This window comes from Lagopus muta, chromosome 3 (assembly GCF_023343835.1).
Source record: "Lagopus muta isolate bLagMut1 chromosome 3, bLagMut1 primary, whole genome shotgun sequence".
Lineage (NCBI taxonomy): Eukaryota > Metazoa > Chordata > Aves > Galliformes > Phasianidae > Lagopus > Lagopus muta.
In genome coordinates, this window is record NC_064435.1 from 28,127,514 (window position 1) to 28,155,434 (window position 27,921).

Genomic DNA, 27,921 nt, shown 5'->3' on the forward strand with positions numbered 1-27,921 from the left:
TACAGAGATGTACTGTGCATTGTACTGTGCATCTCAGAGTGTAGCTCGTGCTCTGAGGAGGTGACATTGCTGGCAGAGAGCGTGCTGCATGCCATAGTGCTGCTGCTGGGACTTGTGAATCTCCATGCTGCCTTTTGGGGATTTCACTTAAAAGAAGATGGAATCTGGCAGAAAGCAAGCAGTGATTTTGAATAGCAGCGATGGTCCTGAAAGGGTGAGAGCTCCCCAGGGAGCAGTTTCTCTCCTTAGCACACTCAGCTCACTTCTTTTGCCTTCTTTCCTCTTGCGGGATGAGCACAGCCATCCTGCAGTGCTGTTCACAAGCCCGTAACTAATTTTACTGTGTCAGTCCACCCTCCCAAAAATTAGCTCTTTCTTGATAAATGTTCATCTTTAGCTTCTCCTGGATTTGCAAAAGTGGAAAAAAAATAATGGAAAAAATCAGTGGTTAGCCTTTGGGGTGTTTCATGAGATAACTGTATTATTTATAAATAATTTATGACTTTGAAGCTACACTCTTTTTCTCTCCAGATTATATGTCTTGTATAACCGAATATTATGATTTACCTTAAATTGCCCATCCGACATGCATCACAAATCTTTGCACACCACTTTCTTTTCTCCTGCGTGGCCTTCACTTGTGGATAGGAGATTTGCATAAAATGATTTCTTCATGTAAATGTGATCAGGCCGAGGCTCCAGCGTCTTGTTATAACATATGTACCAATTCCCTTGAATTGGGTTAGCATCTACCTCAGTAATTGAATCTATTTGTTAGTTGCTGTAGTTTTCAGAATTAGCACCGAGCAGGATGTGTGCTCTCTGGTGTTTTTGCAGCAGTCTTTTCATTTTTGTCTCATCCTAAGACTTCATTTAAGTGAAACACAAGACAGGGGCAGGAAGGGATCCTCACTGAAGCTGCCCCCGGCTCCTGCTCAAATGGCTTCGAGGGCTGCCCCTCGCCTTATCTCCACTGGCCCTGACCAGGCAGCTGGCCCCAGTCCAATTAAAAAGGTGTGTGTAAGCCGGAGAGATAAGGGTCCATGTCATCTAAGCGGTTACATTGGGCCCTTCAGCAGAAGAAGAGCACTGGAAGCTGCATTTAATCTCTAGGAGATAAGGAAGCATTGAATAATATGTTGACTCTGAGCTGAATTCTGTGGCCATATGTTTTGGGAGTAACTATCTTTAAATGCAAAGCTGGTGGTAGAAGTCCTGAGCAGGTACAGTGATGACGAAAGTCATGGTGGAATGGATTGGCCAGATCTTGCTCAGGCAGCCTTGGGAACTGCCATGAGTGACTATGTGGAAGTGCCCTTCAGTGGGGATTGAGTCCCTTTTCTTTTTCCCGGTTTGAGATAAAAGCTTCTTCCTAACCTTGAGCACAACCTCACTGACTCTCCACTGTTCCAAATTGCAGGATTGTGATTCTCTGCTGTTCAGACAGAGGAGAAGAGGTTGATCAGAAGGGAGCTGACGGTTGTCTGAGGAACTCAGCACAACAAAACCCTGGTAGTTTGGCACAGGGTCAGTTTGAATTCAGCTTTGCCTGTTTTATCTGTCTCTGGAGGTGCTCATGCAGCCTGCTTTCAGCCAAGGAACTGAGCTGGACCTGATACCAAGGTGGTTGGATCGTGATTCATGTGTCATTATTCCCACAGTAATGCAGATGGCTCTGCCTGAAGCCTCTGGTCTAAAGATGGTCTTGCAAGAGCAGGACCTATATTTGTATTGTGCTGTCCTGCTGTAACCACCTTTGAGTCTGGGCAATCCAGAAACTGGACAGTATTACCCTGGTCCTGCTGGTTTTAGCCCTGCCTTTGTATAGCATGGAGCATTGTTGGTTTTTTATTTTGTATTTATTGTTTGTTTGTTTTTATGTCAATCACTGGTTTTGGCAGAAGCTCTTAATCCATGGTTTCTCCTTCCATGTTCAGTTTGTTTTCTTTCTGTTCTTCTAGTTCCTTGTATAGCTGTCCCTCCCCAGCTTCTGCGATCTTGCTCTTACATCCTTGTCTCTCCTTCACCTGAAGCATGAATAAATGAGATAATGAGACACAGGCCAGTCATCCCAATTACTCTGTATATGAATGCATATGTATGTTCTTGTATCTCTCTCATCTCTCATCTTTCTGTCTTTTTATATGGCAGTCTCTGGAGGATGGGATTATCTTTTGGTCTGTATCTAGCATGTTGACTCTGCTCCAGTATGAATAGAATTGACTAATGGTATACATATTTTGTAAAGCTGGATCTGCATTGCGGTGTTCATGTGGGCTAGTACTGCCCAGCACATTACCATGAAACCTTAGCTAGTCATCACTGTCAAGTGTTTCCCTGCATCCAGTCTCTGATTGTACAGTTCTGATTTTTGTACAGCTTCTAATAATTTATGATGTATTTTATATTGATGTTAATGTGTTCTGAGTAGAAGTTTATGGGAAAGATGTGCTCATTTAAGTAATGGTGATAGCATTTTGGTCAGGTATGTAGAAAACGCAGAAATTTGCAAGTAATTTTTTTTCAAGGCTTCTCCATCTTTCAGTAATTATCAGATAGATAATATGAGCTTGCCAGATCCAACATGCTGATCATTGCCTTCCAGCTTTTAAGAGGGACGGAAATTATACACTAACTGTATCTGAACATGATTCTGCTTTGATAGTGTGATAAAGCGTGCAATACTTTGCTTTCTTGCACTTTCATAAACCTCTATTAGCATATCCCTAGTCTGTCAATACAGAAAATAATGTAGATGAAGCTGAACCTACTTCAAGAGTACTCAAATGGTTATTGATGGCTTAGGAATGCTGTGTTATCAATAGCAGATGAACTGCTTTGCTGTTGTCTGACACTTTATAGGGGTGTCTCATGAATCATTTTCAGATAAAAGGTAAATGTTCTTGCTGTCCAATTTTGCTCCTCTTAAATTGCTACATTTTTCAGCTCTGTCTGCACATTTCCTGAAGGAGAGCTTCCCGGTGGCAGAGGTGCAAGGTGTTTTCTTACTGAGATGCCTTTTTTGAACTGGCTCTGAATTGTGTTGCTTGATTAAAGGCAAGTCTGCTGAGATCTTAGCACGCGATGATCATCTGCTGTGCTCTGTATTCCACAGACAACTCAGCTCTGGGCTGGGCTGTGCCATTGGGAGGAAGGTAAAGAGAAGGGTGATGGGTATCCTTAAATGTACCACATACTCTTGATGTCTTGCAATTGAGTCTGAAATAATGGGCAGGAGAGCACACTGAGTATGATGCCACTGGCCATTTCGTTTGTTACACCTCACTGTATCTCACCTATAGAAAAATAATTTGAAGCCCAAAAACTCCCCTGCGATGGAGGTTCTTTTCAGTATACATTTTCTTTTAAAATGCAGTGGGAGATTTATGTAGAGGGACACAGAGAGCTCTGGTCTCTTATCTTCATTGCTATTGCGCTGGGACACAAGGAAATCGGCTCTTATATTTTTGACTAATTGGAATACTTTTGCTTTTTTTCTTGTCTTTCCTGTCGTTCCCCTAATTTCCCCCACCCTCTAGGATCTCCTCTTGAATTGACTCTGGCCAATTATATGAAATTAGGTTTTATTATGTGAAATTAGACTTTACTGGAATGACTGCATCACAGAGCGGTGAGATCTCCCCCCTCTTCATTTCTCCAGAAGCTGAAGAGGCTGCTGTTGACATCTAACTGTATTGCTGAGTTGCTTTAAAAACTACTTCTGTGCTGGGTCATGAGAAAGGTTTCCAGTGCAGTATTTTACTGTGATGCATCTATAACTCTAGCAGCAGTCATCAGCAGCGCCGCTACCTCCGCTTCTTCAATAAGGAAATAAATCTCAGTCATTTTTCCTGGGCTCTGTGTGCCAGTTCCATGAATTAAAATTCACAAAGAGAATACAGCATGAGGAGGGGTGGTTGTGTACTTACTTGGTTGCCATGGCAATAATTAAGGGCACACTTGTACCAGTAGACCCAGGAGCACTCAGATCTGGGCATGCTGTATGCATGACCCATCAGGATGAGTCTGGGGCACGTTTCCCCCTTTCCTCCTGCCTTTCCTCCCAGTGTAGTGAGGTTTCTGCAGGGACAGCATATAGGGACAAGGCCTGACTGATGTCTCTTGGGGAGAAAGGGCTCAGGGGACCCTCAAGCCACTGGCATGCCTAAATAAGAGGGTTTGAACAAGATATGTAGCTAATATAAATTGATATAGAATTGTTAAAAGGAACAGTGCATTAGCTTGTCATCATTTGGAAGAACCATACTACAGCTCCATTAGATTATGTTACTACATTACAACAAGTCTATTATATTTTCTATTGTTTTGTGCTCTTGGTGGCAGCTATGCTGAGAAATGTGTTAAAGTAGAAAATACGTTCCAGACCAATTGTCTCCAGAACAGCTGTTTGTACTTCCCTCTGTAGCCACTCTTCCTCTTTTAGTGATCTGTGCATTTCCTCTTTTACCCCAGATGGACTTATGTTGCCTTCCTGTCACTCACTTGACTCTCTCTTGTTGCCAGACCCTCTCTGGTCTCAGCTGCTGCTGCCTTTGCTCTGTGTCCTTTGGCATCCATGTGGTTCCCAGTCTTCTTTTTTACCCATTTTTTCTTCCTAGCTTTTGCCTAGATTGGCTGACTCCCACCCTTGTTCCTCACTAGTTTTTTGCCCTCCACCACCCTGCTTTTCTCTCTGCCTTGGCAGCCAAATTTCCTTGCCATTCATCCATCATCTTCCCTGCACGTGTCTCAGTCCCAATTTTCCCCTTTTCATTATTCTCTTTTATTTTTTTTTCCTTCCCTGTTTTCACAGTATTCACCTTTCCCATTTTGGGGTTCAGTAAAAGCATCTCTGACAAAAAGCTCTTTCCTGTTTCATGTCAAGGCTGTTTCAAAGATTAGAGGTACTAAAACTTTTCAAAGAAAAAGGATGCCAAGACCTTTTCACTTGGGCAGGGATAGGCATTTTTCTTTGGCTTTATTTTCAGAAATATATGCAGTGCATTAATGGAGGTACTGAAATTGAAATTTAGCACAAGGCTGCATATTTAAACAGTTGAAAATGGCTCTGAGAAAGCAAAGTGCCAGACAGCTTTAGTAAGCATTGCTGCTGCCAGCCTCACCTGTTACTCATCATCAGGAAATACCATTACTGTCTTCCAAGTGCTTTTTCTCAGCATGTTGGCAAATACATACTCTTGGAAGATCATATTGATATCATATTGATACTGCAAATTTTGCAAGGCTCTCATTAAGGCACAGTTGTACAAGGAGAAGGAATTGGATGAGTAGGGAACTGCCTTGGCATCTTGGAAGAGGATGTTTGGGAATGAGAGCCTTACTATGGAAGTAGGCATTATCTGGGAGTCCCTCGATGTTAGGACTGCACGTATGCATGTGCATACACATACAAACAATCCTTGCTCCAAAACTAGTTCTGTATAAATAAAGACATCTCATAAATTACAGGAGCCTTTATCACCCTAGCCTTTCACTTTTACAGAGGTGTCAGATTGGAATGCTGATATCCAGAAGACAGCTGGCAGTGCTGCATAACGTTTGCAACTGTTGAAATAGTTTTTGGGATGCTTAATGAGGAAACTCAGAGAGCAGTTCCACCAACCTTATATTGTCTATGGTCTGTCATGACCCCCAGTGAGTTAATAAAAATAATTCTTTCATGCTGGGAAAAAAATGGAAGAGAAAATGAGCTGCATAAGATTTGTCTGTGACATTTAAAGTCTAAGTCTGAGTTTGTCTGCGTAATTTATCTTTGGGTATTTGCAGGAGGCAGAGCAGGAGAATATGAATGAGAGGAAGAAATGAGATCTCAATTGTGTCTGAGCTTTCTGATGAAGAGAATTTCTGGTGACTCCATCTGGCTAGAAGGTCTATCTATGTGATCTCTTCTCCGGCAGATGGAAGGTAACACTAGGAAGAGTCCTTTGATTATCAAAGCATGGGAATGGCTCCAGTGCAGTATCACCCTGAGACATCTCTTTCTTTCAGAGTGACAAGCGATGTTTCTGAGATGTTAGAGCTGATTTCCCCCTGCTGCACTGAACATGTGTATGCCAGATTTTCTTTGGCAATATTAAACCTATCCACCTTGCTTGTCTCTTGCTGGTGAGAAAAGCAATGAAAATACAAGGTATCTGTGTAGACAGCATAGTGAGTACAAAGAGGATGTATTTATCCCCTTCATTAATATAGAACAATATGTGTTTTTTTTTTTTACAAAAGTGCCTAGTTTCTTGGAGTTTCAGTGAACTACTTTTTGAAATACATAAAGGATGATTAGACTGACATTAACTGAAGTCTTTCTTTGAACATAGAGGTTCTCGCTCCAAGAACGTAGCTGTTTTTTTTCCTCACTGCTTTTGGCTTTCTACTTGCACATGTCTGCAACATCCCACTAAGTATTCTCACACGTCCGTCAAATTTCACTTTGCAACGTGCAGTGCTGATGAATGAACCTACTGCAGTCTTGCATTCAGAGATTTCCAGACCTGAGGAAGGTCTACTTTCCCCATCTACTCTGCCCTGGTGAGGCCACATCTGGAGTACTGTGTCCAGTTCTGGGCTCCCCAGTTCAAAAAAGAAGCAAAACTTCTAGAGAGAGTCCAGTGGAGGGCCTCAAAGATGATAAGGGCCTTGTAGGGAAAGGAGGAGAGACCTGGGACTGCTCATTCTGGGGATGAGAAGACTCAGAGGGGATCTTATCAACGCCTGTAAATATGTACTGGGTGGAAGTCAAGTGGAGGGGACCAGGCTTTTTGCAATGGTCCCCAGCAACAGAACAAGGGGCACAAACTGAAACATAAGAACTTCCTTATGAACATGAAGAAAAACTTATTTGAGAGTGACATAACACTGGAATAAGGTACAAAGTTTGAGGAGTTTTGTTCTCTGGAGATAATTAAAACCCTCCTGGATGCTTTCCTCTGTAGCCTGCTGTAGGGAACCTGCTTTAGCACGGTGATTGAACTACATGATCTCCGAGGTCTCTTCCAGCTAATTTAATTCTCTGATTCTGTAGTTTTTAAGAATAACATTCAGCTTATTCTTATGAGTATCCAAAGATAATTAATGGAGCCTTCTGTTAATTGCATACCACTTCAGTGTCAGAAGGTGTCTGTGAGTGTCTGTGCTTGCTTGGAGATAGAAAAGAGTAAGCAGCCATGGGAGCCGTGCTTCAGCAGAATTTCCTCTGGTGTCTGAGAAGATATATGCTGGGGAAGACAGCCTCTACCCTTTTATGCCTGTATTGGCCTCTGTCATCACTCTCCTTGCTCTCGTGGAGGTTAGGAGAAGTTGTTTGAGGTAGTTCCTTCCTACACACAAATTATGTCTTTCCCAGCTTACCCATACCAAACCACTGCAGTTTGGAGTCGAGAGTGAGTGGTCTGAGCTACACCTCCAGCCAAGTTAATAAAGATGTATATAGATCATCTTTGGTGATGGAAATACTTATGAGAAATGTCTGCCCATATGACTCATATGAGAAGGACGTGGAGCAGAGTCCAGAGGAGGGCCACAAAGATGATCAGAGGGGTGGAGCACCTCTCCTGTGACGAAAGTTTGAGGGTGTTCGGCTTGTTTAGCTTGGAGAAGAGAAGGCTCTGGGGAGACCTTATTGCAATCTTCTGATACTTGAAAGGAGGTTACAAGCAGGAGGGAAACCAACTTTTTACTCAGGTAAATATTGATAAGACAAGGGGTAGTGGATTTAAACTGAAAGAGGGGAGTTTTAGGTTAGATGTTAGGAAGAAATTCTTCACTCAGAGGGTGATGAGGCTCTGTAACAGGCTGCCCAGAGAAGCTGTGGATACCCATCCCTGGATGCATTCAAGGCCAGGCTTGATTCCCAGACAATGACCTAGTGGTTGGCAACCCTGCCCATGGCACAGGCGTTGGAATTAGATGATCTTTAAGGTCCTCTCCAATCTATGCCATTCTATAATTCTGTGACTCTTAATGGATGGCTTTGCCTCTTTATCCCTGATTTTTTCGTTGCTGTTCATGTTGTCCCCCTTGATGCTCTCTGATTTTTTTCTTGGCATAACATTCATTTTGATTTTGTATCCGATAGCATTATTATTTTATCAAATAGCATGATAAATTGTTACAGCTATCCTGCCTAGAAGCCAAAGCAATGATGCCTTCTAATGGCACACTTTACCTCTGCTGCGTTATCGCTGCCCATTTCATTATTTGCACGTTGATTACAGCTATGCTTCTCAAGGGCTATGAAATATTCAGCAGTGTGGAGTACTTCAAGTGCATCACAGTCCTCACAACCAGACACCTGCCCTCAAAGGCAGGGAGGAACCAAAACCTTTGCAGATTTAAAACTGATGTAAAAAATCCTGCTTTGCCTTTGCTTTCCCTGCACCACTGGCTGGAGATGCATGCTAATTAAAAGTTGCCACTTTTCTTGCACTTGTGATTAGATGGGTAGAGAATAAGAATAAATACACAGCGAATGTATTTCTACCATATTTAACAGGCTATGACAAAGAAGGAAGGAAGCGTTGTGGTAAAACTGGTGTCTGTGTGTCGCTGTGAAGCAGCTGGCATTATGGGTGGAGTTGAGAAAAAAGCTGTGTGTTAAGGGCAAAAATGAGCACTGCGGGTCATTTTCTCACGCTTTGTCTCTCTGTGGGAGTAACCAGCAATGATTGACTGAAATGGGCAATATTTTACCAAGTAGGAAGCAGATACAAATTTTATAAACAGGATACTTCATCATTAAAGAAAAGAAACAATTGCATTGACCTTGACACTGAATGAGTAAGGCCAGCATTGTGATAATTGAGAATGTAACCAAGCAACAGTTCTGTAGTCACTTGCACTGCGTGATTTTTTATAGAGCGTGCCAGTAATGGGGAGGCCTGAATCAGCAAAACAGCTGGTTAATGCTTACAAAAAAGGAAATTATTTCTTTGTGCAGGGGGTTTGAGTTGTAATACGTGCTTATGATGATTGTAATTTGGTCTTACGTCAAAAGAAAGTAATTGAATCAGTATATCCTTCTGAGCAGGCAGTTAGCCTTGCAGTATCCCTCATTTCTTAAGCTGCTTTAGAAACGTTAAGTCTGTTCTAAAAACTAGTGCTGTAGAAGAGATGGTATATTCCTTCAGAACTAGCCTATTTTATATCCATTTCAGTTTACTTTGGCAGTAATTAGACTTCCCAATCCTACTGGTTTTAACTAGCCTCTGCTTGGAAAACTGGACTGCAGTTTTAACTAATTTAGTTTTGAAAGCCATTCAAGTAAGTTATTGCAACCAACCACTGAAGGTGTGCTCTAACTTCATTTTGAACTAGTCTTCCAATACTACTGCAAGACAGTTCCCTACAGAGTTAAAGGTGGAAGACTTTTTACATCTGGAATAAGCATCCAGGAAAAGAAAGGTATTTACTTCTACCTAAGTCAATTTACAATCCAAATTAGTTAAATTTGGATTAGTTAAATTTGGCAGCCACTTGGCCACCACATTATCCCATATCTAGAAGTATGCACTGAAAGGCTGGTGCTGATGGAAACCTGCAACCTCCACTCCTTTCTTTATGCTTAGCAGATCTCTCATCGCTGCCTTCGATTCTTTCTTTCTAGATACCAGACCAGTACAGTCACTAAGTAACAGTGAGTTTCTGGGCACAATAAAATGCAGAAAGCACTGCAGGATACTGTCACTGCATGGGTATAAACTACTGATTACTAGTTTAGTCTATGAAATCTGTGTTACTGTGGACATTATATAGACAAGATAATAAGGATTTCAAAATTAAGTCTAACATCTTTGGAAGAACTTTGAAAGTCAGAGATTTTAATAAAAATAATGAGAATGAGTTTAAAAACGACATTAGTTAGTCTGGGGTATTTCAAATAAAGAAGGAAAAATGTTTTCTAAAAGTATTTTTCTTTGAAATTGATTTTAAATTCAAAGTAACAGGAGATAATGTATATTCTCTGATACATTCTCATAGCATGGCATAATTGAGCTATGTTCAGAGTTGTGAAAATTTCTTCTTTTTTTTTTTTTACCTAGGAGGAAGCATTTGTTGATACTGTCCATCACTGGAACATCAAGCTCTACAGAGACTCTTAAGGTAATTATTTATCTGATTCCTTTTTGTTCCCTGTGGTGGTCAGCTTGGCTTTAGTTCGGCTTTATGACGGCGCCCTTGATTTATGAACAATGTGATGTTAAGGATTGACATTGGGTAGCAGCAATATTACACGTAGATTTTACAGAAGCCTTTGCTTATAGTTTCATGAGCCATGATTTGCTGAGTGTTTGTGTATAAAATAAAGACATGATACATTCTGAAAATACAGTTGTTTCTACGTCTTAAGAAGCAGTATTACCATTTTCAGCCAAAAGACTTGAAATCAACTGGATATATTTTTGATATGCTTATTTAAAAAGCCTTTCCTTATCTCTCATCTCCTTCCCTGGTGCTGGGTGATTTGGTTGGTAGGTCTCTTTTGCAAGAGCAAACCAATGGCTGCTTATCAGAGTCTGTCATCTTTGCTTACTTTACCAAGTTCTTAAAAGCTGCTTCTGCTGCTGTGAGTACTGTAGATGCTGCAGATCTGTACATCGTGTTTGCTTGTTTCAAAGCCTTTCTGAAAGCATAGCTAATGAGGTCTCCATGATACGGACAGAAAATAAATAACAAAATAGACAGCTGGGAGTCGTATTTTCTGTTGAATTTGCAAAGCTATCCCACTACAGAGGATATGAAGAAGAGTGCTATGGTTATGAAGTTGCCCTGGGAATGCAATCTGCAGATCATATCTTGCACCTTTGCATGCGGAGCAGTGAGTTCAGGTCTTCAGTATGTAGGCTGGTGCTGCTTTACATTAATTTACTGAAGGTCTGATGAGACGTGAGCAAAATCACATTTATACTGGATTGCAGTTTAAATAATAAAGGACTCCCAACAATTAGCAGATTTGAATTTTTCAAAAACTACAGTTGTTTTTTATTCTCAGTATCTCAGACCTTGTTGTGTGGCTGTTTCTAGGAAGTTGTTATGGTACTAGACTAAAGATACATCCAGTGGCAGTAGGGCTAAACTTCTGCTTCTCGTTCTTTATAATGGCAAGGTCACAAATAGATCTTCAGAGTAGTAGCTGTTTTCCTCACCTTGGCAATCATTTGCTCTTTCCCAGTTATTTATTTATTTCTTTACTTATTATTTTTTTGAGCTGAACTGAATTCAGCGCAAACAAAAGCATTTTATTTTGGGCAGAGGACAGACAGCTGCTTAGTGCCTTGTGCACTCATCATTTGTCTGTGAATTATCTTCTTTGCATAGAATTGTGATAGTAATTGTAGATTGTGATTTTGTGTAGATAGTGATTGTAAATCCTGACATTAGCTATTTTGACTTTATCAGCCAGTCAGCTGACTGATCCCTCGTATTTGCAGTTTGAGGGATTTTTCTCAAGCAGTTGTATTAGAGAAGACCAGTAATGAAAGGGCATTCAGTTCTTTCTGTATATGAATTGTTGACTTGTGCAGTTTCTTTAGCTGTATGTAATGCACTCTGTGGCTCAGTTCAGAACTGCTTTGTACACTGCAAGTCCTTTTCTTAGCACAATGGTAACCTTGAAACTTTCGAGGGAATCAGTTCTATTCTAAGGCATAGCAAGCAGGTGTTCCTCACTTACAGCATGTTGATGAGACCGCAAGCGAAAAACTTTAGAAGTAATCATATTGTGCTGGCTGACTGTGTGTGTGTTCCTAGCTTTTCCTAAAAGAAAGTTCAGTCTGGAGAAGAGAAGACTGAGAGGTGTTACCACAATGGTTATAAACATCTGAACTGCAGGAATCAAATCATAGAATCATTAACGTTGGAAAAGACCTCTAAAATCATCTAGTCCAACTGTCCACCTACCATCAGTATTACCAGTGTCCTTAAGTACTACATTTACCCTTCTCTTAAACACCTCTAGGGATGGTGACTCTACCACCTCCTCAGGCAGCGTGTTCCAATGCCGACCACTCCTTCTGAAAAGAAATTTCCCCTAATGTCCAACCTGAACTTGCCCTGATGCAGCTTGAGGCCATTTTCTCTTGTCCTGTCTCTGTTGCCTGAAAGAAGAGGCTGAACCCTACCTTGCCACTGCCTCCTTTCAGTTGTAGAGAGTCATAAGGTCTCCCCTGAGCCTCTTCTCCAGACTAAGCAACCCCAGCACCTTCAGCCACTCTTCATTAGACTTGTGCTCCAGACCCCTCACAGCTTCATTGCCCTTCTCTGGAGATGCTCCAGGGCCTCAGTGTCTTTACTATAGCAAGGAGCCCAATACTGAACACAGTACTCAAGGCGCAGCCTTGCCAGAGCTGGGGAGAAACTCCTCCCTGCTCCTACTGACTATGGTATTTCTGATGCAAGCCAGGATGCTGCTGGCTTTTTTGGCCACCTGGGCATGCTGCTAGGCTTGCGTTCAGCCAGGCGTTGTCGAACCCCTTCCATACAGTTTCCAGCCACTCTGCCTCAAGCCTGTAGGCACAGAGTGGCTGGAAAAAAGCCTCTCTCAAAGCGCAGTACCTAACACTTGGCCTCATGCAGTCAGCCTCAGCCCATTGATCCAATCTGCCCAGGTCTCTGTGTAGGGCCTTCCTACCCTCACATTGACACCACCCCCCAGCTTGATATAATCTGCAAACTTAGTTAGGGTGCTCTCAATTCCTGCATGCAAATCCTCAATAAAGATATTAAACAGACTGGACCCCAATACCAACCCCTGAGGACCAACCACTGGTCTTCAGCTGGATTTAACTCCATTCACCAACACACTCTGGGCCTGGCTCTCCAGCCACTTGTTTACTCAGCAAACAGTGTACTTGTCCAAGCTATGGGCTGCCATCTTCTCCAGGAAAATGGATGAGGCCAGGCTCTTTTCAGAGGTGTGCAGCAACAGGATAAGGGGCAATAAACAAACTGGAATACAGGAAGTTCCATATGAACGTGAGGAAGAACTAATTTACTGTGGGGTGACAGAGCAGTTGAACAGGCTGCCCAGAGAGGTTGTGAAGTCTCCTTCTCTGGAGACAATCAAGATCTGCCTGGACACTGCCCTGTGCAACCTACTATAGGCAACTTGCTTTAGGAAGGGATTTAGACTTGGTGATCTCCAGAGGTCCCATCCAACTCCTATGATTCTGTGATTTGTTCAGAAAAATTAATGGCTCTACTGATTTTGGAAAGCAGAAGCTGAGAGCACACTCAGTTACCACAGCTTGTCTGACTAGATACCTCCAAAGCTACAGTGAATGAGTTCGTCTGAATATACTCGCTTTTTTTTTTTTACTATCCACACATAGTGCAGAGATGCTTCAGTCCAGATCTTGTGCACACATGAAGTACATAAATATAATTGTTATATAATTGATGGAGGCATTGCTTTTTGGTAGTAACTTTCTTTAAAAAGAATATAGAAATCAACAAACTTCACCAGGCATCTTTTTTAAAGATAAAATTCATATGAAATGAGTTTAGTATCACACATGCTTCTGGTGCCTTTGGAAGCCAAAGGTTTGTGATAGTTGTCTTTAATCTCCCAAAGATGAAGCCTTGTAGTTCTGAATTTCTATTCTCAACAATACTCAAACCTGGAAATGAAACACCTCTGCAAGGTTGAGGTGGTTTTCTTTCTGTTTCCTATTGAATCACTCATCATTTTGGAAATTTCTGTTTGCAATAAGAGTGGGTTGATGTTTCTAAAGGACCTGGATATGCTGAGCTTGCACAGGAAATTGGGAATTGTGAGCAACTTATCATGCGCTGTAATACTCTATCAGTATTAGAAAGCCAGACAGCATAATCAGAGCAGAGCTGTAGGTCCAGTGATATTTTTTCCTTTTTCCTCAGTGCAAAAAAGTTGGGGATGTCGGAGCTGAAAGGAAGGATTGATGTTGGTGAGATTAAGGGTCTCACACCACCCAGAAACAGCTGTTTGGCCTTGAGTGAGGCTGAGCGGTGAAGACAGGATCCTTTCAGCAAGCTGCTGCTGGAGGAATAGCAGCAAACTGCGCCCTGGTCACGGGGGATTTTTGACTATGTAAAAACCAACCAACCAACTCCAGTCACATAGCAGCTGTGGTTTGGAGAGTGGCTGAAGGGTGTTCAGGAGGTGAGGAAGTCAAATGATAAAGGAGGTGGGTGAGCGGGGGACTTCTTTCAAATCTTTACTCTGCAGAGGAGCTCTCACAGTGTGAAAGCACGCCTCAAGGTGCCTCAGTGCCTGGGCGGAACAGTCTGGGTATTTCGCTGGTGTTCTTCCCCTGGGTGGTTGTGTGTCTGGCACACCAAGCTGGGGAGATTACAGGCAGTAATCTCCCACTGACATTACGGTATCAGTTGTAGTAAGCATCACTATTCATTCAATATGCCATAAAAGCATTTTTGGACAATTTATGTCATGCTGTATTTTACATATAATCACGTATCAGAGCTTCCTCTCCATGTCTTTAGCATTTCATTTCTTCTGATTTGTTAAAACAGGTGACCTGTGTCTGTGTTGATGCTGATGGGCTCCCCCCATGCTAGCGTGCAGTGTGAGCCTCGGAACACCTCAGCTGCAGCTTCTGCATGTCTGTACATTTCTTTCCCCAAGATAATCAGGCTTCCTTCTGCTTTCTTTAGATGGCATTTCCAGATGGTCAGCTCTCCTGCATGAGTAACTGTCCCAGGCCAGCTGCAGCTCCTCGGCCTAAAAGGGTCATCAATATGTAAAGTTTGTGCTTTTCATTATGTGTATGTAGCAGGAGGAGCCACTCTGTCAGCATGCTCCCAGGGGGAGGATCTGCATTTAATGGTTCTGCATATCGGCAGGGGAGAAATGCCTTTTGAAGGATATGTCCCTGGGCTGGACATCAGTGGCTTGGAGTCAGTGTCTCAAAAGTCGGTCATGAGTCTTGCCTTTACCTCTTCCTTCTCTTCCTCTGGAGCTGTTTTGAGCTGTGGAGTATGTAAAGGAGTTAAAGACCCTGCCTTGTGACAGTAGGTACGTAAGGTTGTCTTTTTTTGATCTGCATTGAAAAGGCACAGTGGTCCAGATGTCCTGTAAGGGATTTGAATCACTGGGGCTATGGTGGTGGATGCCAGAGCCACAAGTTGAGCTGGGTGTGGAAACAGGCTTGCATTGCAGGAATGGCCAGTGCAATTACAGAGCCGCATGAGTTTCACATTTGATCCCAGGTCTGCTGCAAAAATATGAGGTGTTTGTGGAAGAAGATATTTTAAAAATAAAACTAAGGCAGCGATAGTAGCAGACAGCTTTATTACACAGATGTATACCAGAACTGCTCCAAGTGGAACAGAGTAAAAGATTAGTTGCTGCTGTATCTCTGCCACATGAGTATTAGAAATTTGTAGATAAGTAATAACCAAACAGTTGGCAATCAGAGAATCTATCTGCATTTTAAGAGGGCAATATTCTTCTTCTTCAAATAGGATGCATGGTGAAATAGCATCAGAAATAGTGTTTCTTAATGACACTTCTCTAAGCTCAGTTTACAGAGGATTTGTTTTGTTTTGTTATTAAAATTACTCTACATATTTGAGACAGATTTCAGCTCAACAACTGCCTAACACATGCTAGACACATATTGATTTTTTTGTCTTAGACCAACGTTTCCCCTGGGCATGGTATTATTTATTCATAAAGCAGAAATGATGTCTGACAGGCAGTTAGAAGGGTGTATATCTCTAGCCCAGAAACAATGTGCAAAGCTTTGCAAGGACCCCAAGAAATCAATGTGCTGATGCTGAAGAAGCAGCCTTTTAATTCTGAGCACACATTCTCACAATCTTTCAGTGCGGGAAAGGAAATTTGAATAACAAATAGTTACTATTAAAACTGCAGGCCTAAATTTTCATTCATCTTTATTCCAGTTACCCGAGCCAAGGTGGAAGGAGAAGGCAGATAGCCAAGCCCAGACACCTCTAAGCCATAAAGCAGGCTTGCTGCTCTCCCAGTTTGCATGTTTGTATGTAGAATCCTGTTACCAATACAGATTTTAAACTCAAGCATTGTTTGGAGAGTCAGAACTTCCAAAACGTGTGTGATTCATAAGCACTTATTCTAATTGAATATTAAATTGATGTCTATACGGCAGATTAAAATAATGAATAACTGGTCTATTTGTAATGTCAGCTGAAACATTTTGGTTAAGCTGATCATTGGGATCGACCTGTTGGAAAAAAATAGGGAAAAGGAGATTTGTTCTGATTTTGTTCATTCAGAGTTAGATCACAGCACGAGTAGTATTTGGTGGTAGAAAATGTATTTTCAAAAATGTTTTGTCTACCTAATAAATCAAGCTCAGGAGGTTCTTAAGTAGTATATGTAAAATGAGATAGGTGTCTGAATATCTTGTCAAATCAGGACATTTTAGAATCTGCTTGTTTTTACTTAAACCATAAACAATTCAGTAGAAAAAGTAACATGTTATCATATAATGAAATATTTCATCATCACATGTAAGCACAAGAGAGCTTAACTATTTCATTTGTTCTGACGTTCTTTGACTTTCCGGTGCTTGGCCTTGAACCTGAATGTAGCTCGATGTATTTAGGAGTTTTGAAATTTGCTTTGTGTATTTGGAGGCAACAAAACAACAAAAGCCCCTCCTTTCCGTTCAGTGGGCATGAAAGTTCCTGTCTCGGTTAATTAAAAAAAAAGTGGTGTTATTTAAACTGAAACCAAGTTAAAATTCTGAAGCTAAGAAATTAACATGTGTTCCTTAAATCGATTTGCAGACCACCTTATAGTGTTAGGGGAGGCTTTGACCTCTTCAATCCCGAAGCATCACAATAAATGCAATTTTAAATCATTCAACTGGGACAGCGTAATCTCTGTCCACTCAGGGCATGTGGAAGTACCTGAAGCGTGCACACTTATTTGTTTTTCTCCAGGAAGTGATGTGGCCTTAAGAAAGAATGAGAATAGAATACCATTGAGGTATCTTCTAGGAAGTCAAATGGCTGAACTTTCGTAGCTGTGAAGACAATACCAGGAAAACACTGAAGTGTTTTCATGTGATCCTTTTGTGGATTTGAAAATCTTGTTTCATTTGGTTTGATCTGAAGAAAGTATGATGAAAATGACATTTATGTGGGCTCTTGTGCATGCTGCAGTGGACACAGTTTTTATGGTTGCTATCTGATGAAAACACAGTCGTTTGATTTACTCTTGCCAGTACCTCTGAATGCTGCTGTTAACTTGCAAGACTGACTGTGTATTTACAAGCAGACTTCAAATAACAAATTTACTGCACAGCATTACGAATATCTGAATGTTAAGTAGCAACTTTAAATGTCAGTTTTCCAAACTGTTAAGCTGGAGATGTAATAATAATTCTTTTAATCTATTTTGATATATGGGAGGCGGTCAGTTAATAAGGTTTGTTCATCTGATGCTCAGTGCATCTCTCTGCCTCTCTGAACTCTATTTTCTTAATTTAGTTCTGTCATTACTGCTGTCAGGAACATAATTCTTTGCTTTTGACAGCAGAAGAATGCACAGCCCCAGATAAAGCACTGCAACATGAATGCACACATTTTCTGCTTCACCAGCCTGGAGTGCTCTTCAGGACATTCAGCTGGAGGATGTCTGCACCAGGCCTGGTCACTCCAGCTCTCCCCCTTGTCAGTGAAAGGAAGTAGTGGCATTTAGGACATGCTTCATTTAACCTATTTAGGAAGCTTATTTTACTGTACAATAAGATGCATCCTACAGGAACCTTCCAAGGTGCTGCAGTCCAAGGGGAGCTTGGGTACCCAGTTATGGGATGGAATTCAGTGCCAGGCTGAGGCAGGCATGTTCAGTTATTTATGAGCAGGCAGGTCCTCGTGGAAACACAGCGTCCCTACTTTGAGTTGGTGTAGTTGTAAAGCAATGCCTCTCTCTCCCTGAGCTATTTGCTGTTGCCAGCATGGGTGACCGACCAGGCACGATTTTCTTGGTATCGTCGTGATGGTTCTCAGTGTGCTCTTCCAGCATTCAGAAATGTAGTATAATGGTATGCTAGCAAACTAGAATGTTACCTACCAACTTTCCTTCCAGTGTTGATGCTTACTAAATTTTAGAAGAGTGCTAAGCAAAAAAAATTAAAGGTAATCCATATGTTAAACACACTTTGTTGGTAAAGTTTATCTGATTACAGTACAGTGAAAAGAGTTCACTTGGTTTTACGATGTGTTCCTAAGATGGCTTTCATCTGATGCTTTGTTGGAACTTCAGATGAGAAGTGCTTGGTTTATGAATTTTTTAACAGTAGTTTCCAAATGGAAATAAGATTTCTTCTTCATTTTTCTATTTATATCTTTTCTTTTTTCCTGAACAGTAATTTATGGAACCTCTACACGTTTTTATTGAAACACATTGCTTCAAGCAAACCAACAGATGTTTCGGGAGGTTTAGCAAGAGCACATCAGAGGTCATCCATCTCAAAGGTCAATTGCATAAAAGGCAGCACTGAGATTGTCACGTCAAGAAAGACGAAAATGTTTTAAGACTCAGTTTTATTATTCAGCTCAGACTGATCTCAGATTCCAGTGCTCTATTAACTTGCATGATGGCTGAGCTAAGGAGACAACAGAAAAAATTCCATCTGGAATATTTTCAAACAGAATTAAATAGCAGGTAGTATAAATGTAAATAAATTTATCAAAGGCCAAAATAGTCCTAGAGCACAGCAGTTTCTGGCTGTTACAAACAGGTCTTATAGGAGTTATTAAAAGATGAAAACTCACAAAAATGAACAACATAGCTGAGGGTATCCCAGGCTTAAAAAATCAACTGTGAAAGGTACTGAGGCATGTTTCTTCCTCCAGAGATGCTGGTGGGCTGAGATGTTTGAGTCAGCCATGGGGATGCCCGTGGTCATTAGATGATGCCTCACTCCACTGCCAAGCATGGTCCACATAAAGCCTGTGTAGCTCTTACCTTATTCAAACCTGATTTAAAATACAATTAATTTTTTTTGTGAGCATTTCTGTAATATTTATCACTCTCTCTTACAGTAGTGATAGTAAGAGGCAGCCTGTTTTAATATCCAGAGCTCAGCTGGCTCATCCATCCATGCATCCCTCCAGTTCACCTGTCATACTAGCTTCAGCACTGACCAAGTATTCAAACCAGCATCCATGTTTTACTCTTTGTTGTTAGTAAGTTAAGAATAAGCTCTGGGCAAACATCAGTGCACTTAGCTTCATTTTCTTTTTATTTCCCTTCCCTTTTAATTCCCTTCTTAATATCTCCTCTGCCATAATCCCTGGAGGAAAGAAAAAAACAATTGGTTAGTGCTGTGTTATAACCACTGTCTCTTTGTCAACCATCCATATCCATTTATTATCCTTCACTTTATGTTTGAATGTGACCCTCAGAGACAAGAACCATCTTTTTCTTCTTTGTAAGCACAGCTTCCTGTGTGCCTGTGTACTGGCCCATGACTCCTAGAGGCTACTATAACCTAAAGAAGAGAAAATAATTGTGATGGCTCAGTGCTTCACAACTTCCATGAGCTTCTTTACAGCACCATGTGAGGAAAATGAATGCTATTATCATACAGCAAATGTGACAAATGAAGACGGGGGTCTTTAATAAAGAATGTTCCTAAAATATTTCTATAAATCTTGTATGTCTGAGCTGAAGTGCAGTTTTTGGTTGTTTTTTTGTTTGTTTGTTTGTTTCTGGAGGACTTACGGCTTTTTTCTGTATTCAATATCAGATCTCACAAGTCAGATCCTACACTGCTTCCATTTGCAGATGTGTGTTCAGTGCTGCTGCAGATCAGGGGCTTGGGAAGTAGGAGGGCTGAGTATAGATAGGTTTGCCTAGCAGGTGGGGGCACTGGGGTGCACCAGACATAGAGAGGTGGCAAATAACAATAATTCAAAAATATTAAAGAACAAAATTATGTAAAATACCTTACTGCTACTCCTTAGTACTTAAATCTAACTTCTATATCTTTTTTTTTTTTTCATTTCAATAAATGTTATATAAATGTTATAGCACATTTAGTCAGCAAATGTTTATTGAGGGACAATAGCCTTCCTGTAGTTTGCATATCCTATAGAAGTCTCTACTATGCTGTTAAAAGCATTTGTTTCCTTTACTGAAATGTAGATCCCACACACAGTACATACCAGTGCAGGGTGGGGGATCACATTTTAGTTACCATTTAGTGTAGGAATATTGTAGTTACCATTTAACCTATTTTTGTTGGTAGATCTGTGTTGACCTCTTGTTATACAGAATCTTGTGGTGTTCTTTTTTCCTTTTTTGAAATCATGCTAAATCTAAAAGTATGGATTTTTTTGTGTGCTTGAACATCATCATCTTAAATGTCACTGTGTGACACTTTGAGACGAGCAGGCTATCCCAAAGAGATAGGTTCCTTTTCAGCAGTGTTCACACTTCCTGATGTCTTCAGACAAGTTGTTGCTTTCTCTCTGTAAAGAAAGTACTCTTCTAGCTCTGGGTACTTTGAATTTTTGATATCTAGAATGTCTCATCTTTTCAGGATAGAAAACAGGAATGTGACAGGCTGAGTCACTGGGTGATAGTGGATTCATGTTGCTTGCATATGCTGCCAGGAAACTTAGTAAGTAGGAGAAATACATAAGCATTACTTCCCATGTGTCCACTGTTTGTCACATTGCGTGTCTTCTGAATGTGCAGGATGTCTGCTTTGTCTGCAGGTATGTGTGTAATGAATTTTAATTGGCATTTGAGCAAACAAATATGGGGCTACTCCTGAAAGGTGAGAACGCATTACTGGAGTGAAAGAGGTTGAAGGGTGAAAATTCAAGATATAGAAAGCTCTATCTCTAAAATATATATGACGTAATATATTTCTTGCTTGTTGAGGAAGTCATGCAATGGATCTAGAAATATAAATCATTTAGAACCATGAAATTAGAAGTCATAGTTCAGGCTTTTCCAAACTGAATTCAAATAAACTTCAAAGAAGGTCCTAAGACATAGTAAAGAGAGTTTATTCTTTTTCTTCTTGAGAATCTGTACTGGACGTTCATGTTCTTGTGGTTTAACACGGCAGATGTCTAAGCACCACACAGTCATTTGCTCACCTCCCTTCTCAGTGGGGTGGGGGAGAGAATTGGGGGAAAAAAACGAAGTAGAACTCACGGATGGGGATAAAAACTGTCTAATAAGACAGAAAAGGAAGAGAAAGTGCATCATCATAGTTACAAAAATAAATGTATACATGTTTGTTTTTGTATTTATGTATATAAAACAAGTGATACACAAGCAATTGCTCACCACCCACCGAGCAATGCCCAGCCAGTCCCCAAGGAGCAGCTGCGTGCCTGGCCAGCTCCCCACAGTTTTTAAAGATTTTTTCACATGCAGACATGTGGTATGAAATATCCCTTTGGCCAGTGTAGGTCAGCTGTCCTGGCTCTATCCCCTCCCCCAACTCCTTGTACCCCCTAGACCCTCTGCTGGCAGGACAGTACAAGAATCTGAAAAATTAGTGTGTCCTTGGCTCTTTACAGCACTGCTCAGTAGCAACTAAAACATCAGTGTGTTATCAGAATTGTTTTTCTCCTACAGCCTAAACATAGCATCATACTAGACACTATGAAGTGATATTTCCTTCATAAGAAACACCCTGGCTGAATCTGGGACATATATATAGAGCTGAAGAGAAGTTCAGTGCCAGCAGTACTCCACCTTGAGGATCCTCACCCACCACCTTGGAGGATTTGCCTCTCTGCAGATGCTGTCAGCACAGCTGCCCATTACAATGGTGTGGGTCCCAGCCAGGCTCAGACCCTTATTGTACCGACCCTTTCTGTAGTGACTTGACCTCCTAGTTATGTTCAGTTCTATGACTAAAATTTCCTATGTCTAATACATTACATAGCTATTACTTGGGATTTTAGATTGATTAATGGTTGATGAGTTTGATCAGTTTAATAACCATATGTTTCTTCTCTAGTTTTTCTAAGGAAAATGTTTAGCACTGTCTACCCTTGACACCACCAGAAGTTGGTGTGGGCTTGGGCTTTCAGCCTTAGCTCTGCATTTTCTTTTATCTGTATATTAAGAGATTCTGTCTTTTCTGAAGCCATCAAAACTTTTTAACTTACTTTGTGGCCATCCATTGAACAAAGCAAGCTGCAAACATAGCATTATATCAACTTTCTTCAGACCTACTGATGGATACTTTTTAGAGCTTGTGAAGCTGTAGTCTGGAGCTTGCTTTGAGGTAGCTGGAAAAGATGATGGGAAGAATCAGTCCTTATCAATATATCATCACTATATTTGTTATTTTGAGGCCCATTAAGCATACCTTTGCAAATTATTGCCTTAAAGCTTTTAATATTCTTGCACTGCTGAGCTACATTTTCAGCGCTTATTCATGGCATATACTCTTGGCTAATATTCCTGCAATCCGTGTGAGGCAGAAATCCCCCTCAAACTAAATGTTTTTTTTGCCTGACGTTGTCTTTCATTCTAAATAAATTAGCAATAATAGACTTGAACTATAAATTATTTTTTACTCTGGGCAGCTTCCCTAATAGTTACCTTCCACTAATAAATACTTCACTACATCAGTGAGATAACGAGAGGTTTTTTTTCCAATTCTTAAAACTCAGAAAACTTAAAACTTTTATTTCAGGTATGGTTGTGTTGGAAGGGGAGTTTGGTTTGGTTTTATGATAAGAGGAAAAGCAAACTTGTGGGTATAATTATGACACTGCCTTATGAAACTACTGCCTTCTGATATCTGAAATTTGAAGTTCTCACCCACTAAGCTCTTTCTGCACTACAGGCTGAGGTGGCCAGTTCTAGGAAGGCTGAGTTGCTTTTTTTTGTTTTCCAGGTATGCATTAACATTGACAACAGGCTGATTCATGCTAGACTACATTTTTAATATGGATTTAAATCCACCAGGAATCAGGGTAGTGAAACGTGCTGCGTGGCAGCTGGCTCAACAGCATTTTTAATCAAGTAATAGATTCCAGCTGGTGGGGAGTCAACTGAGTTCTGAAGCAGATGTGACTTAATGCAGACCTTCCTCATTTCTTCAATAAAATGCATTAACTTTGCATATTAACCAAATGTGAATGGAGGAGGGGAACTGGAAGAAAGCAAATCTGTAGGTTTGAAAGAAATGAAATGAATCATTATAACCTCATATATATAACCTTTGTGAATTGCATGCATCAGTACAGGGATGACCTGCTGGAGAGGAATTCTGTGCAGAAGGACCTGGGTGTCCTGGTGGACAACAGGTTGTCCATGAGCCAGCAGTGTGCCCTTGTGGCCAAGAAGGCCAATGGCATCCTGGGGTGCATTAAAAAGAGAGTGGCCAGCAGGTTGAGGAAGGTGATCCTTCCCCTCTACTCTGCCCTGGTGAGGCCTCACATGTAGACTACTGTGTCCAGTTCTAGGCTCTCTAGTTCAAAAAAGACAGGGATATCCTAGAAGGAGTCCAGAGGAGGACCACAAAGATCATCAAGGGTCTGGAGCTTCTCCTGTTTGAGGAAAGGCTGAGTAACCTGGGTCTGTTCAGCCTGGGAAAAAGGAGAGTGAGAGGGGATCTGATAAATGTTTATGAATAGCTATAGGGAGGCAAATGGGTGAGGCAGGGCTCTTCTCAGTGGTGTGTAGCAATAAGACAAGGAGTAAAGGACTAAAACTTGAACACAGGAAGTTCCGTACAAACATACGGAAGAATTTCTTTACGGTAAAGGTGATGGAGCACTGGAACTGGTTGCCCAGAGAGGTTGCATGATCTCCTATGGAGATATTCAAGACCTGTCTGGATGCCTACCAGTGTGACCTACTGTAGGGTACCTGCTTTAGCAGGGGGTTGGAATCAATTATCTCTTGAGGTCCCTTCCAACCCCTGCGATTCTATGATTCCTGTGACTTACACAAAGGAGAATATGGGGTCTTGCACTCTGTGCAACAAATTAACTTAGACTCTTCATGCACATCCACGTACCAGAAAATGATTTCTGGTTTGCATGTGTGCTTGCCATTTTAAGACTCATTCTCTGTGCTCTGTCCTTGAATACTGCATTTGTTGCACTTTTACTACATATTGCTGTCGCTGCCAACAGGAATCATCTCCAAGTCAGTTGTTGGTCTCTGTGCTGTACTTAACAGGCGAAGCTACTGCACTGTGATTTGAACAGTTAACCGCACCAGCAGTGTGTAAGTCTGTGTGGAACTGAATATTCAGTCCTTTTTCAGTGACATTGTTTTCTCTGCATTCTTTAAAAATGTGAAGATTTTGATGGAATTCAGATAATGAAGGTCTTGTTGATATGTAGAGCTGAAACAATGTAATTGTACTTCAAAGCCAAATATAATGGCATTGTAAAGGTTAGTGCGTACTGAAACATGTCAATAGGTGCCACATTTTCAATGGTTTTTCTTGTTATGCTCTGTCCCATGATCTAAGCTAAGCACTTAGACAGGACAAGCAAGCCATTCATAACTTGATGCTAGCTGGGTTGCTGTTGAAAGAAACTGCAAATGAAACAAAAAGAACATACATTGGCTAAAGCTCTCTGCTTAGAGTTTCAGCTCAGCTGAGATCGTTGTGCTAATTTTCTGTTATTTCATGTCGGTCATCCCTTGTGGAACCAAGATGAAGTTCACTATCACCCCATCCACATCAGTGGGTTTTCGGTGGGAGAAGATATTACAGTATCCTGCCATCAGCTGAGCAAGAACCCTTTGACAGCTCCTATCCCTTAGCTGGAGCTGCAGAGGTTTGGTGCTTGCAGTCTGGCCTCAAAGTAGGGGATGAAAAAGCATGTCTGACCTGAGAGGCCTTTTTAGAGCTGAGTGATCCCTGTTCTCAGTCCAGCTGAGGTCACTTGTTTTGATAAGGAGCTGCTGCATGACAGCAGAATCAAATCCTTTCCATTTCATGCCAAAAGTCTGCTCTGAGGTAAGTTCTCTTTGAAAGAAATCATGTAGTTTTACTTTATCTGTGTGTTCAGAATTTATCTTTAGTAAAATCCTATGGTAGAATACTAAGGAGTAATTCTATGTAGATGGTTGCAATTAGGTTAGCTCTATTAGTCTTTGCTAGCAGGAGAATATTGATTCTGGTGTTTTTGCGCTGCCTTCTGACAGGATGAGTGAAAAACAAAGCCAGAGTGGTTTCATAATTTCAGGAAGTGTCCTGAAAATAAAAATAGAGGTTTATATAGCTTCATTTTATTGCCTTTATTACTACCATCATGCTTCCGTGGCCTCTACCCAATTCTGACAATATTACAGTATATATTTGAGATCTTTCATACTCATCTTGGTTTTGCCACGTAAGTTTCCTCGTTTCTCGTATAGCTTATTGATGCCACAAGTAAGTTTAAATGGTTCTGAACATAAAAAATGCACAGAAAAAATAGGAAGTAATCCAAGACATAAAGGAGATACTGATAGGGATTTGAAGTAATAATTAGGCAAGCTTTTATATAGATGCTATTAAGAATTTATATTAGGTTTTCTGTTGTGCATTTATAGTTCAGAGGACTCATGGAAACTTGCTTGTTTTTGTCTATGACTGGTGCAAAACAAACAAACCAACAAAAATCAGCAAAAATTGTTTTGCTGCAAAACACTGAATTTGAAACTTGCTTTTCTATCACACAAAAGCAAAATTGGACCTTTTGAAAAAAAGTAGAAAAATTAACCCAGAGCAGCCAAGTGTATTTTGTCCAGGCACTTCCCTCTTGGCACCAAGAACCCAATTTCCAGTCATGTTTGACGCACCCTGAATTGCACCCACAAATCTTAAGCTACAGCAGGAAATATTTTTAATACCAGCTTTTTCTGAAGGTGACATACTACTGAAAAACACACAGATTTTCACTATTTTCAAACAAACATGGTAAATTTAGAGGCAGCTTTGGTAATGTAAACTAATGTAGGTGAGCACTGGATGTGTTCTCATTTTCAGAGGCACGCTATGAGCTAGCAGTCTGTCTTGCTCTTTAAGATATATGTTGATGCCCACTGAGGTTATGATGTCAGTTGAGGTTGCCATGAGGAAATTAAAGATACAGATTGGTCTAAGGCCTTATTGTCTGGAATGGCAGTACACTGCTTTTCATTTGGATACGCTGCATTCCATTCACCACGTGCGAAGGTCTGACCAACGATCTGTTGGTTTTAATGAGGTTGTGTCAGATTCACAGGATTCGTTGCAATGAAAACTGAGAAATGAAGGGCAACACATTACACGTTGGTTTAAGAAAGCAGCAATTTCAGACTAATTAGCCTATTTATGAAATGGTCTAATATTTTTTTTTAATGATTTGTTCGTTTCTTATAAACAAATACTCATGCTTGTAAATGCTAATTATATGAGCAGAGCCCTTCACTTTGCATGGGCAGAGCTACATTTGTGTTGAAGTGTTTGTTGTATTCGTGCCAAAAAAACAACTGAAAAACCTCATTAAGATCTGATCTTTCAAATGTGCGTGTACTTCACTTGACTGCTCAAATAATGCTGCTTTGGCAGTGTTGATTTCAATACTTTGATCATGAAATACTTCATTTAAGGGGGAAAAAAATTAATACAGCAGTAGTGTTGATCTGTATAAACAGCTGTTAATGAGCACATGTTGCACCCCTCCCTGGAGGCAGAAAACCATGTTTCCTCTCAGTTGGTGAGTGATGCTCACCAAAGATAATTATTGTTTGATACCCATTTTGCTGCTGCTTTCGTAGATGAAGATCAAACTTCAGAGTGATGGTTTCTGTGTTTCTCAAGTAAAAGGGCTGTGTGCTGCTCTCCAGTGTTCAGGCTTTCTGTCCTGTTTGCCATATGTTAGCTGCAGCAACTTCAGCGCAATCCCCTGAGCTAGTCGAGGGATAACATAAAGACATTCATGGAAATAAACAATTAGTTGACTGTCTTCACAAACAGCAGAAGATAATTTGTGTGCCCAGTGAAAGAGCAATGTTTACTATCTAGAAAGAAAAGAACAGTACTTTCCCTCTAGACTTTACTAGCTAGGAAGAGTTACTTCATCTGAAAGCAACCTGGATCCCCAGAATATCTTATGTTACATACCAGCAAACCCTCATCTGAAGTTAAAGGGATGCAGAAGATAAGCTGTGGGATCTGGCAGGGAGTAGGACAAAAGCACTGAGAAAGAAGTTTGAAAACAAAAGCGAAGAGTGAAACAAAATTAATGAGGGGTGGAGAGGTCACCGAGGAGATGGCAAGGGTAAATTTCTGTGCCTGGCACTCCTGAGGGGATGGCTAGCAAACACTCCCACCTGACAGCAGTTTGTGTGCCTTTCTGCTTGGCCAAGATCTCATTTATTATTTTAACAAATTATTTGAATTTCTTCTGTACATCTTCTTTGTGGAGTTCTTCCTGCATTGGCTTTCATGTTTATTTTCTTAAAGAAGAAAAAAATGTGCAGACTGCCTGAATATTCTAAGAAGAAAAGCCAGCAGTTTATGTAAGTTTGTTCTCAGTGCACAGAAAGTTGCTTCCAAAAGAAAATGCTGAAGTTTGGCTTTAGGCTTTCCTGGGAACACAGATGAACTGTTGTGTATTTTTTCTCTTTGTAGATTTTCTAGGTGTTTTTATTTTCTCTCTATTCTTTTAATATATTTTTGGCTACTTATCTAGCATCATGCGTAACTTTGATATTTATCTTTGCACCGAGTAATTTACAATGAAGATATTTACATGAAGATATGCAAGGTTTTCTGAATGTTTTCTTTACCAGTAGACAGAATAGGAAGCTAAAAGTCATCTGTTTTCCATTCCGTATCTGTTTTGCAGTGCATATTGAAAGACATATGCTGTTGCATGTGTGATGAGGCTAATTCTGACTTTGCGTTAATGGAGTTGTGCGGTGAGCATGCATTTTGATTAATT

At 40.7% G+C, this 27,921-nt stretch overlaps 1 protein-coding gene across 4 annotated transcripts in view; it reads left to right on the forward strand.

Moving 5' to 3' along the window:
- The window catches only part of PAG1 (phosphoprotein membrane anchor with glycosphingolipid microdomains 1), a 107,904-nt gene that overhangs the window by 16,371 nt on the left and 63,612 nt on the right, over nucleotides 1-27,921 (forward strand). For all 4 annotated transcript variants that reach the window (XM_048938599.1, XM_048938606.1, XM_048938604.1 and 1 more), the window contains exon 2: nucleotides 10,056-10,116. The gene's annotated coding sequence lies outside the window, so the exon portion shown is untranslated. The remainder of the gene's footprint in view (nucleotides 1-10,055; nucleotides 10,117-27,921) is intronic.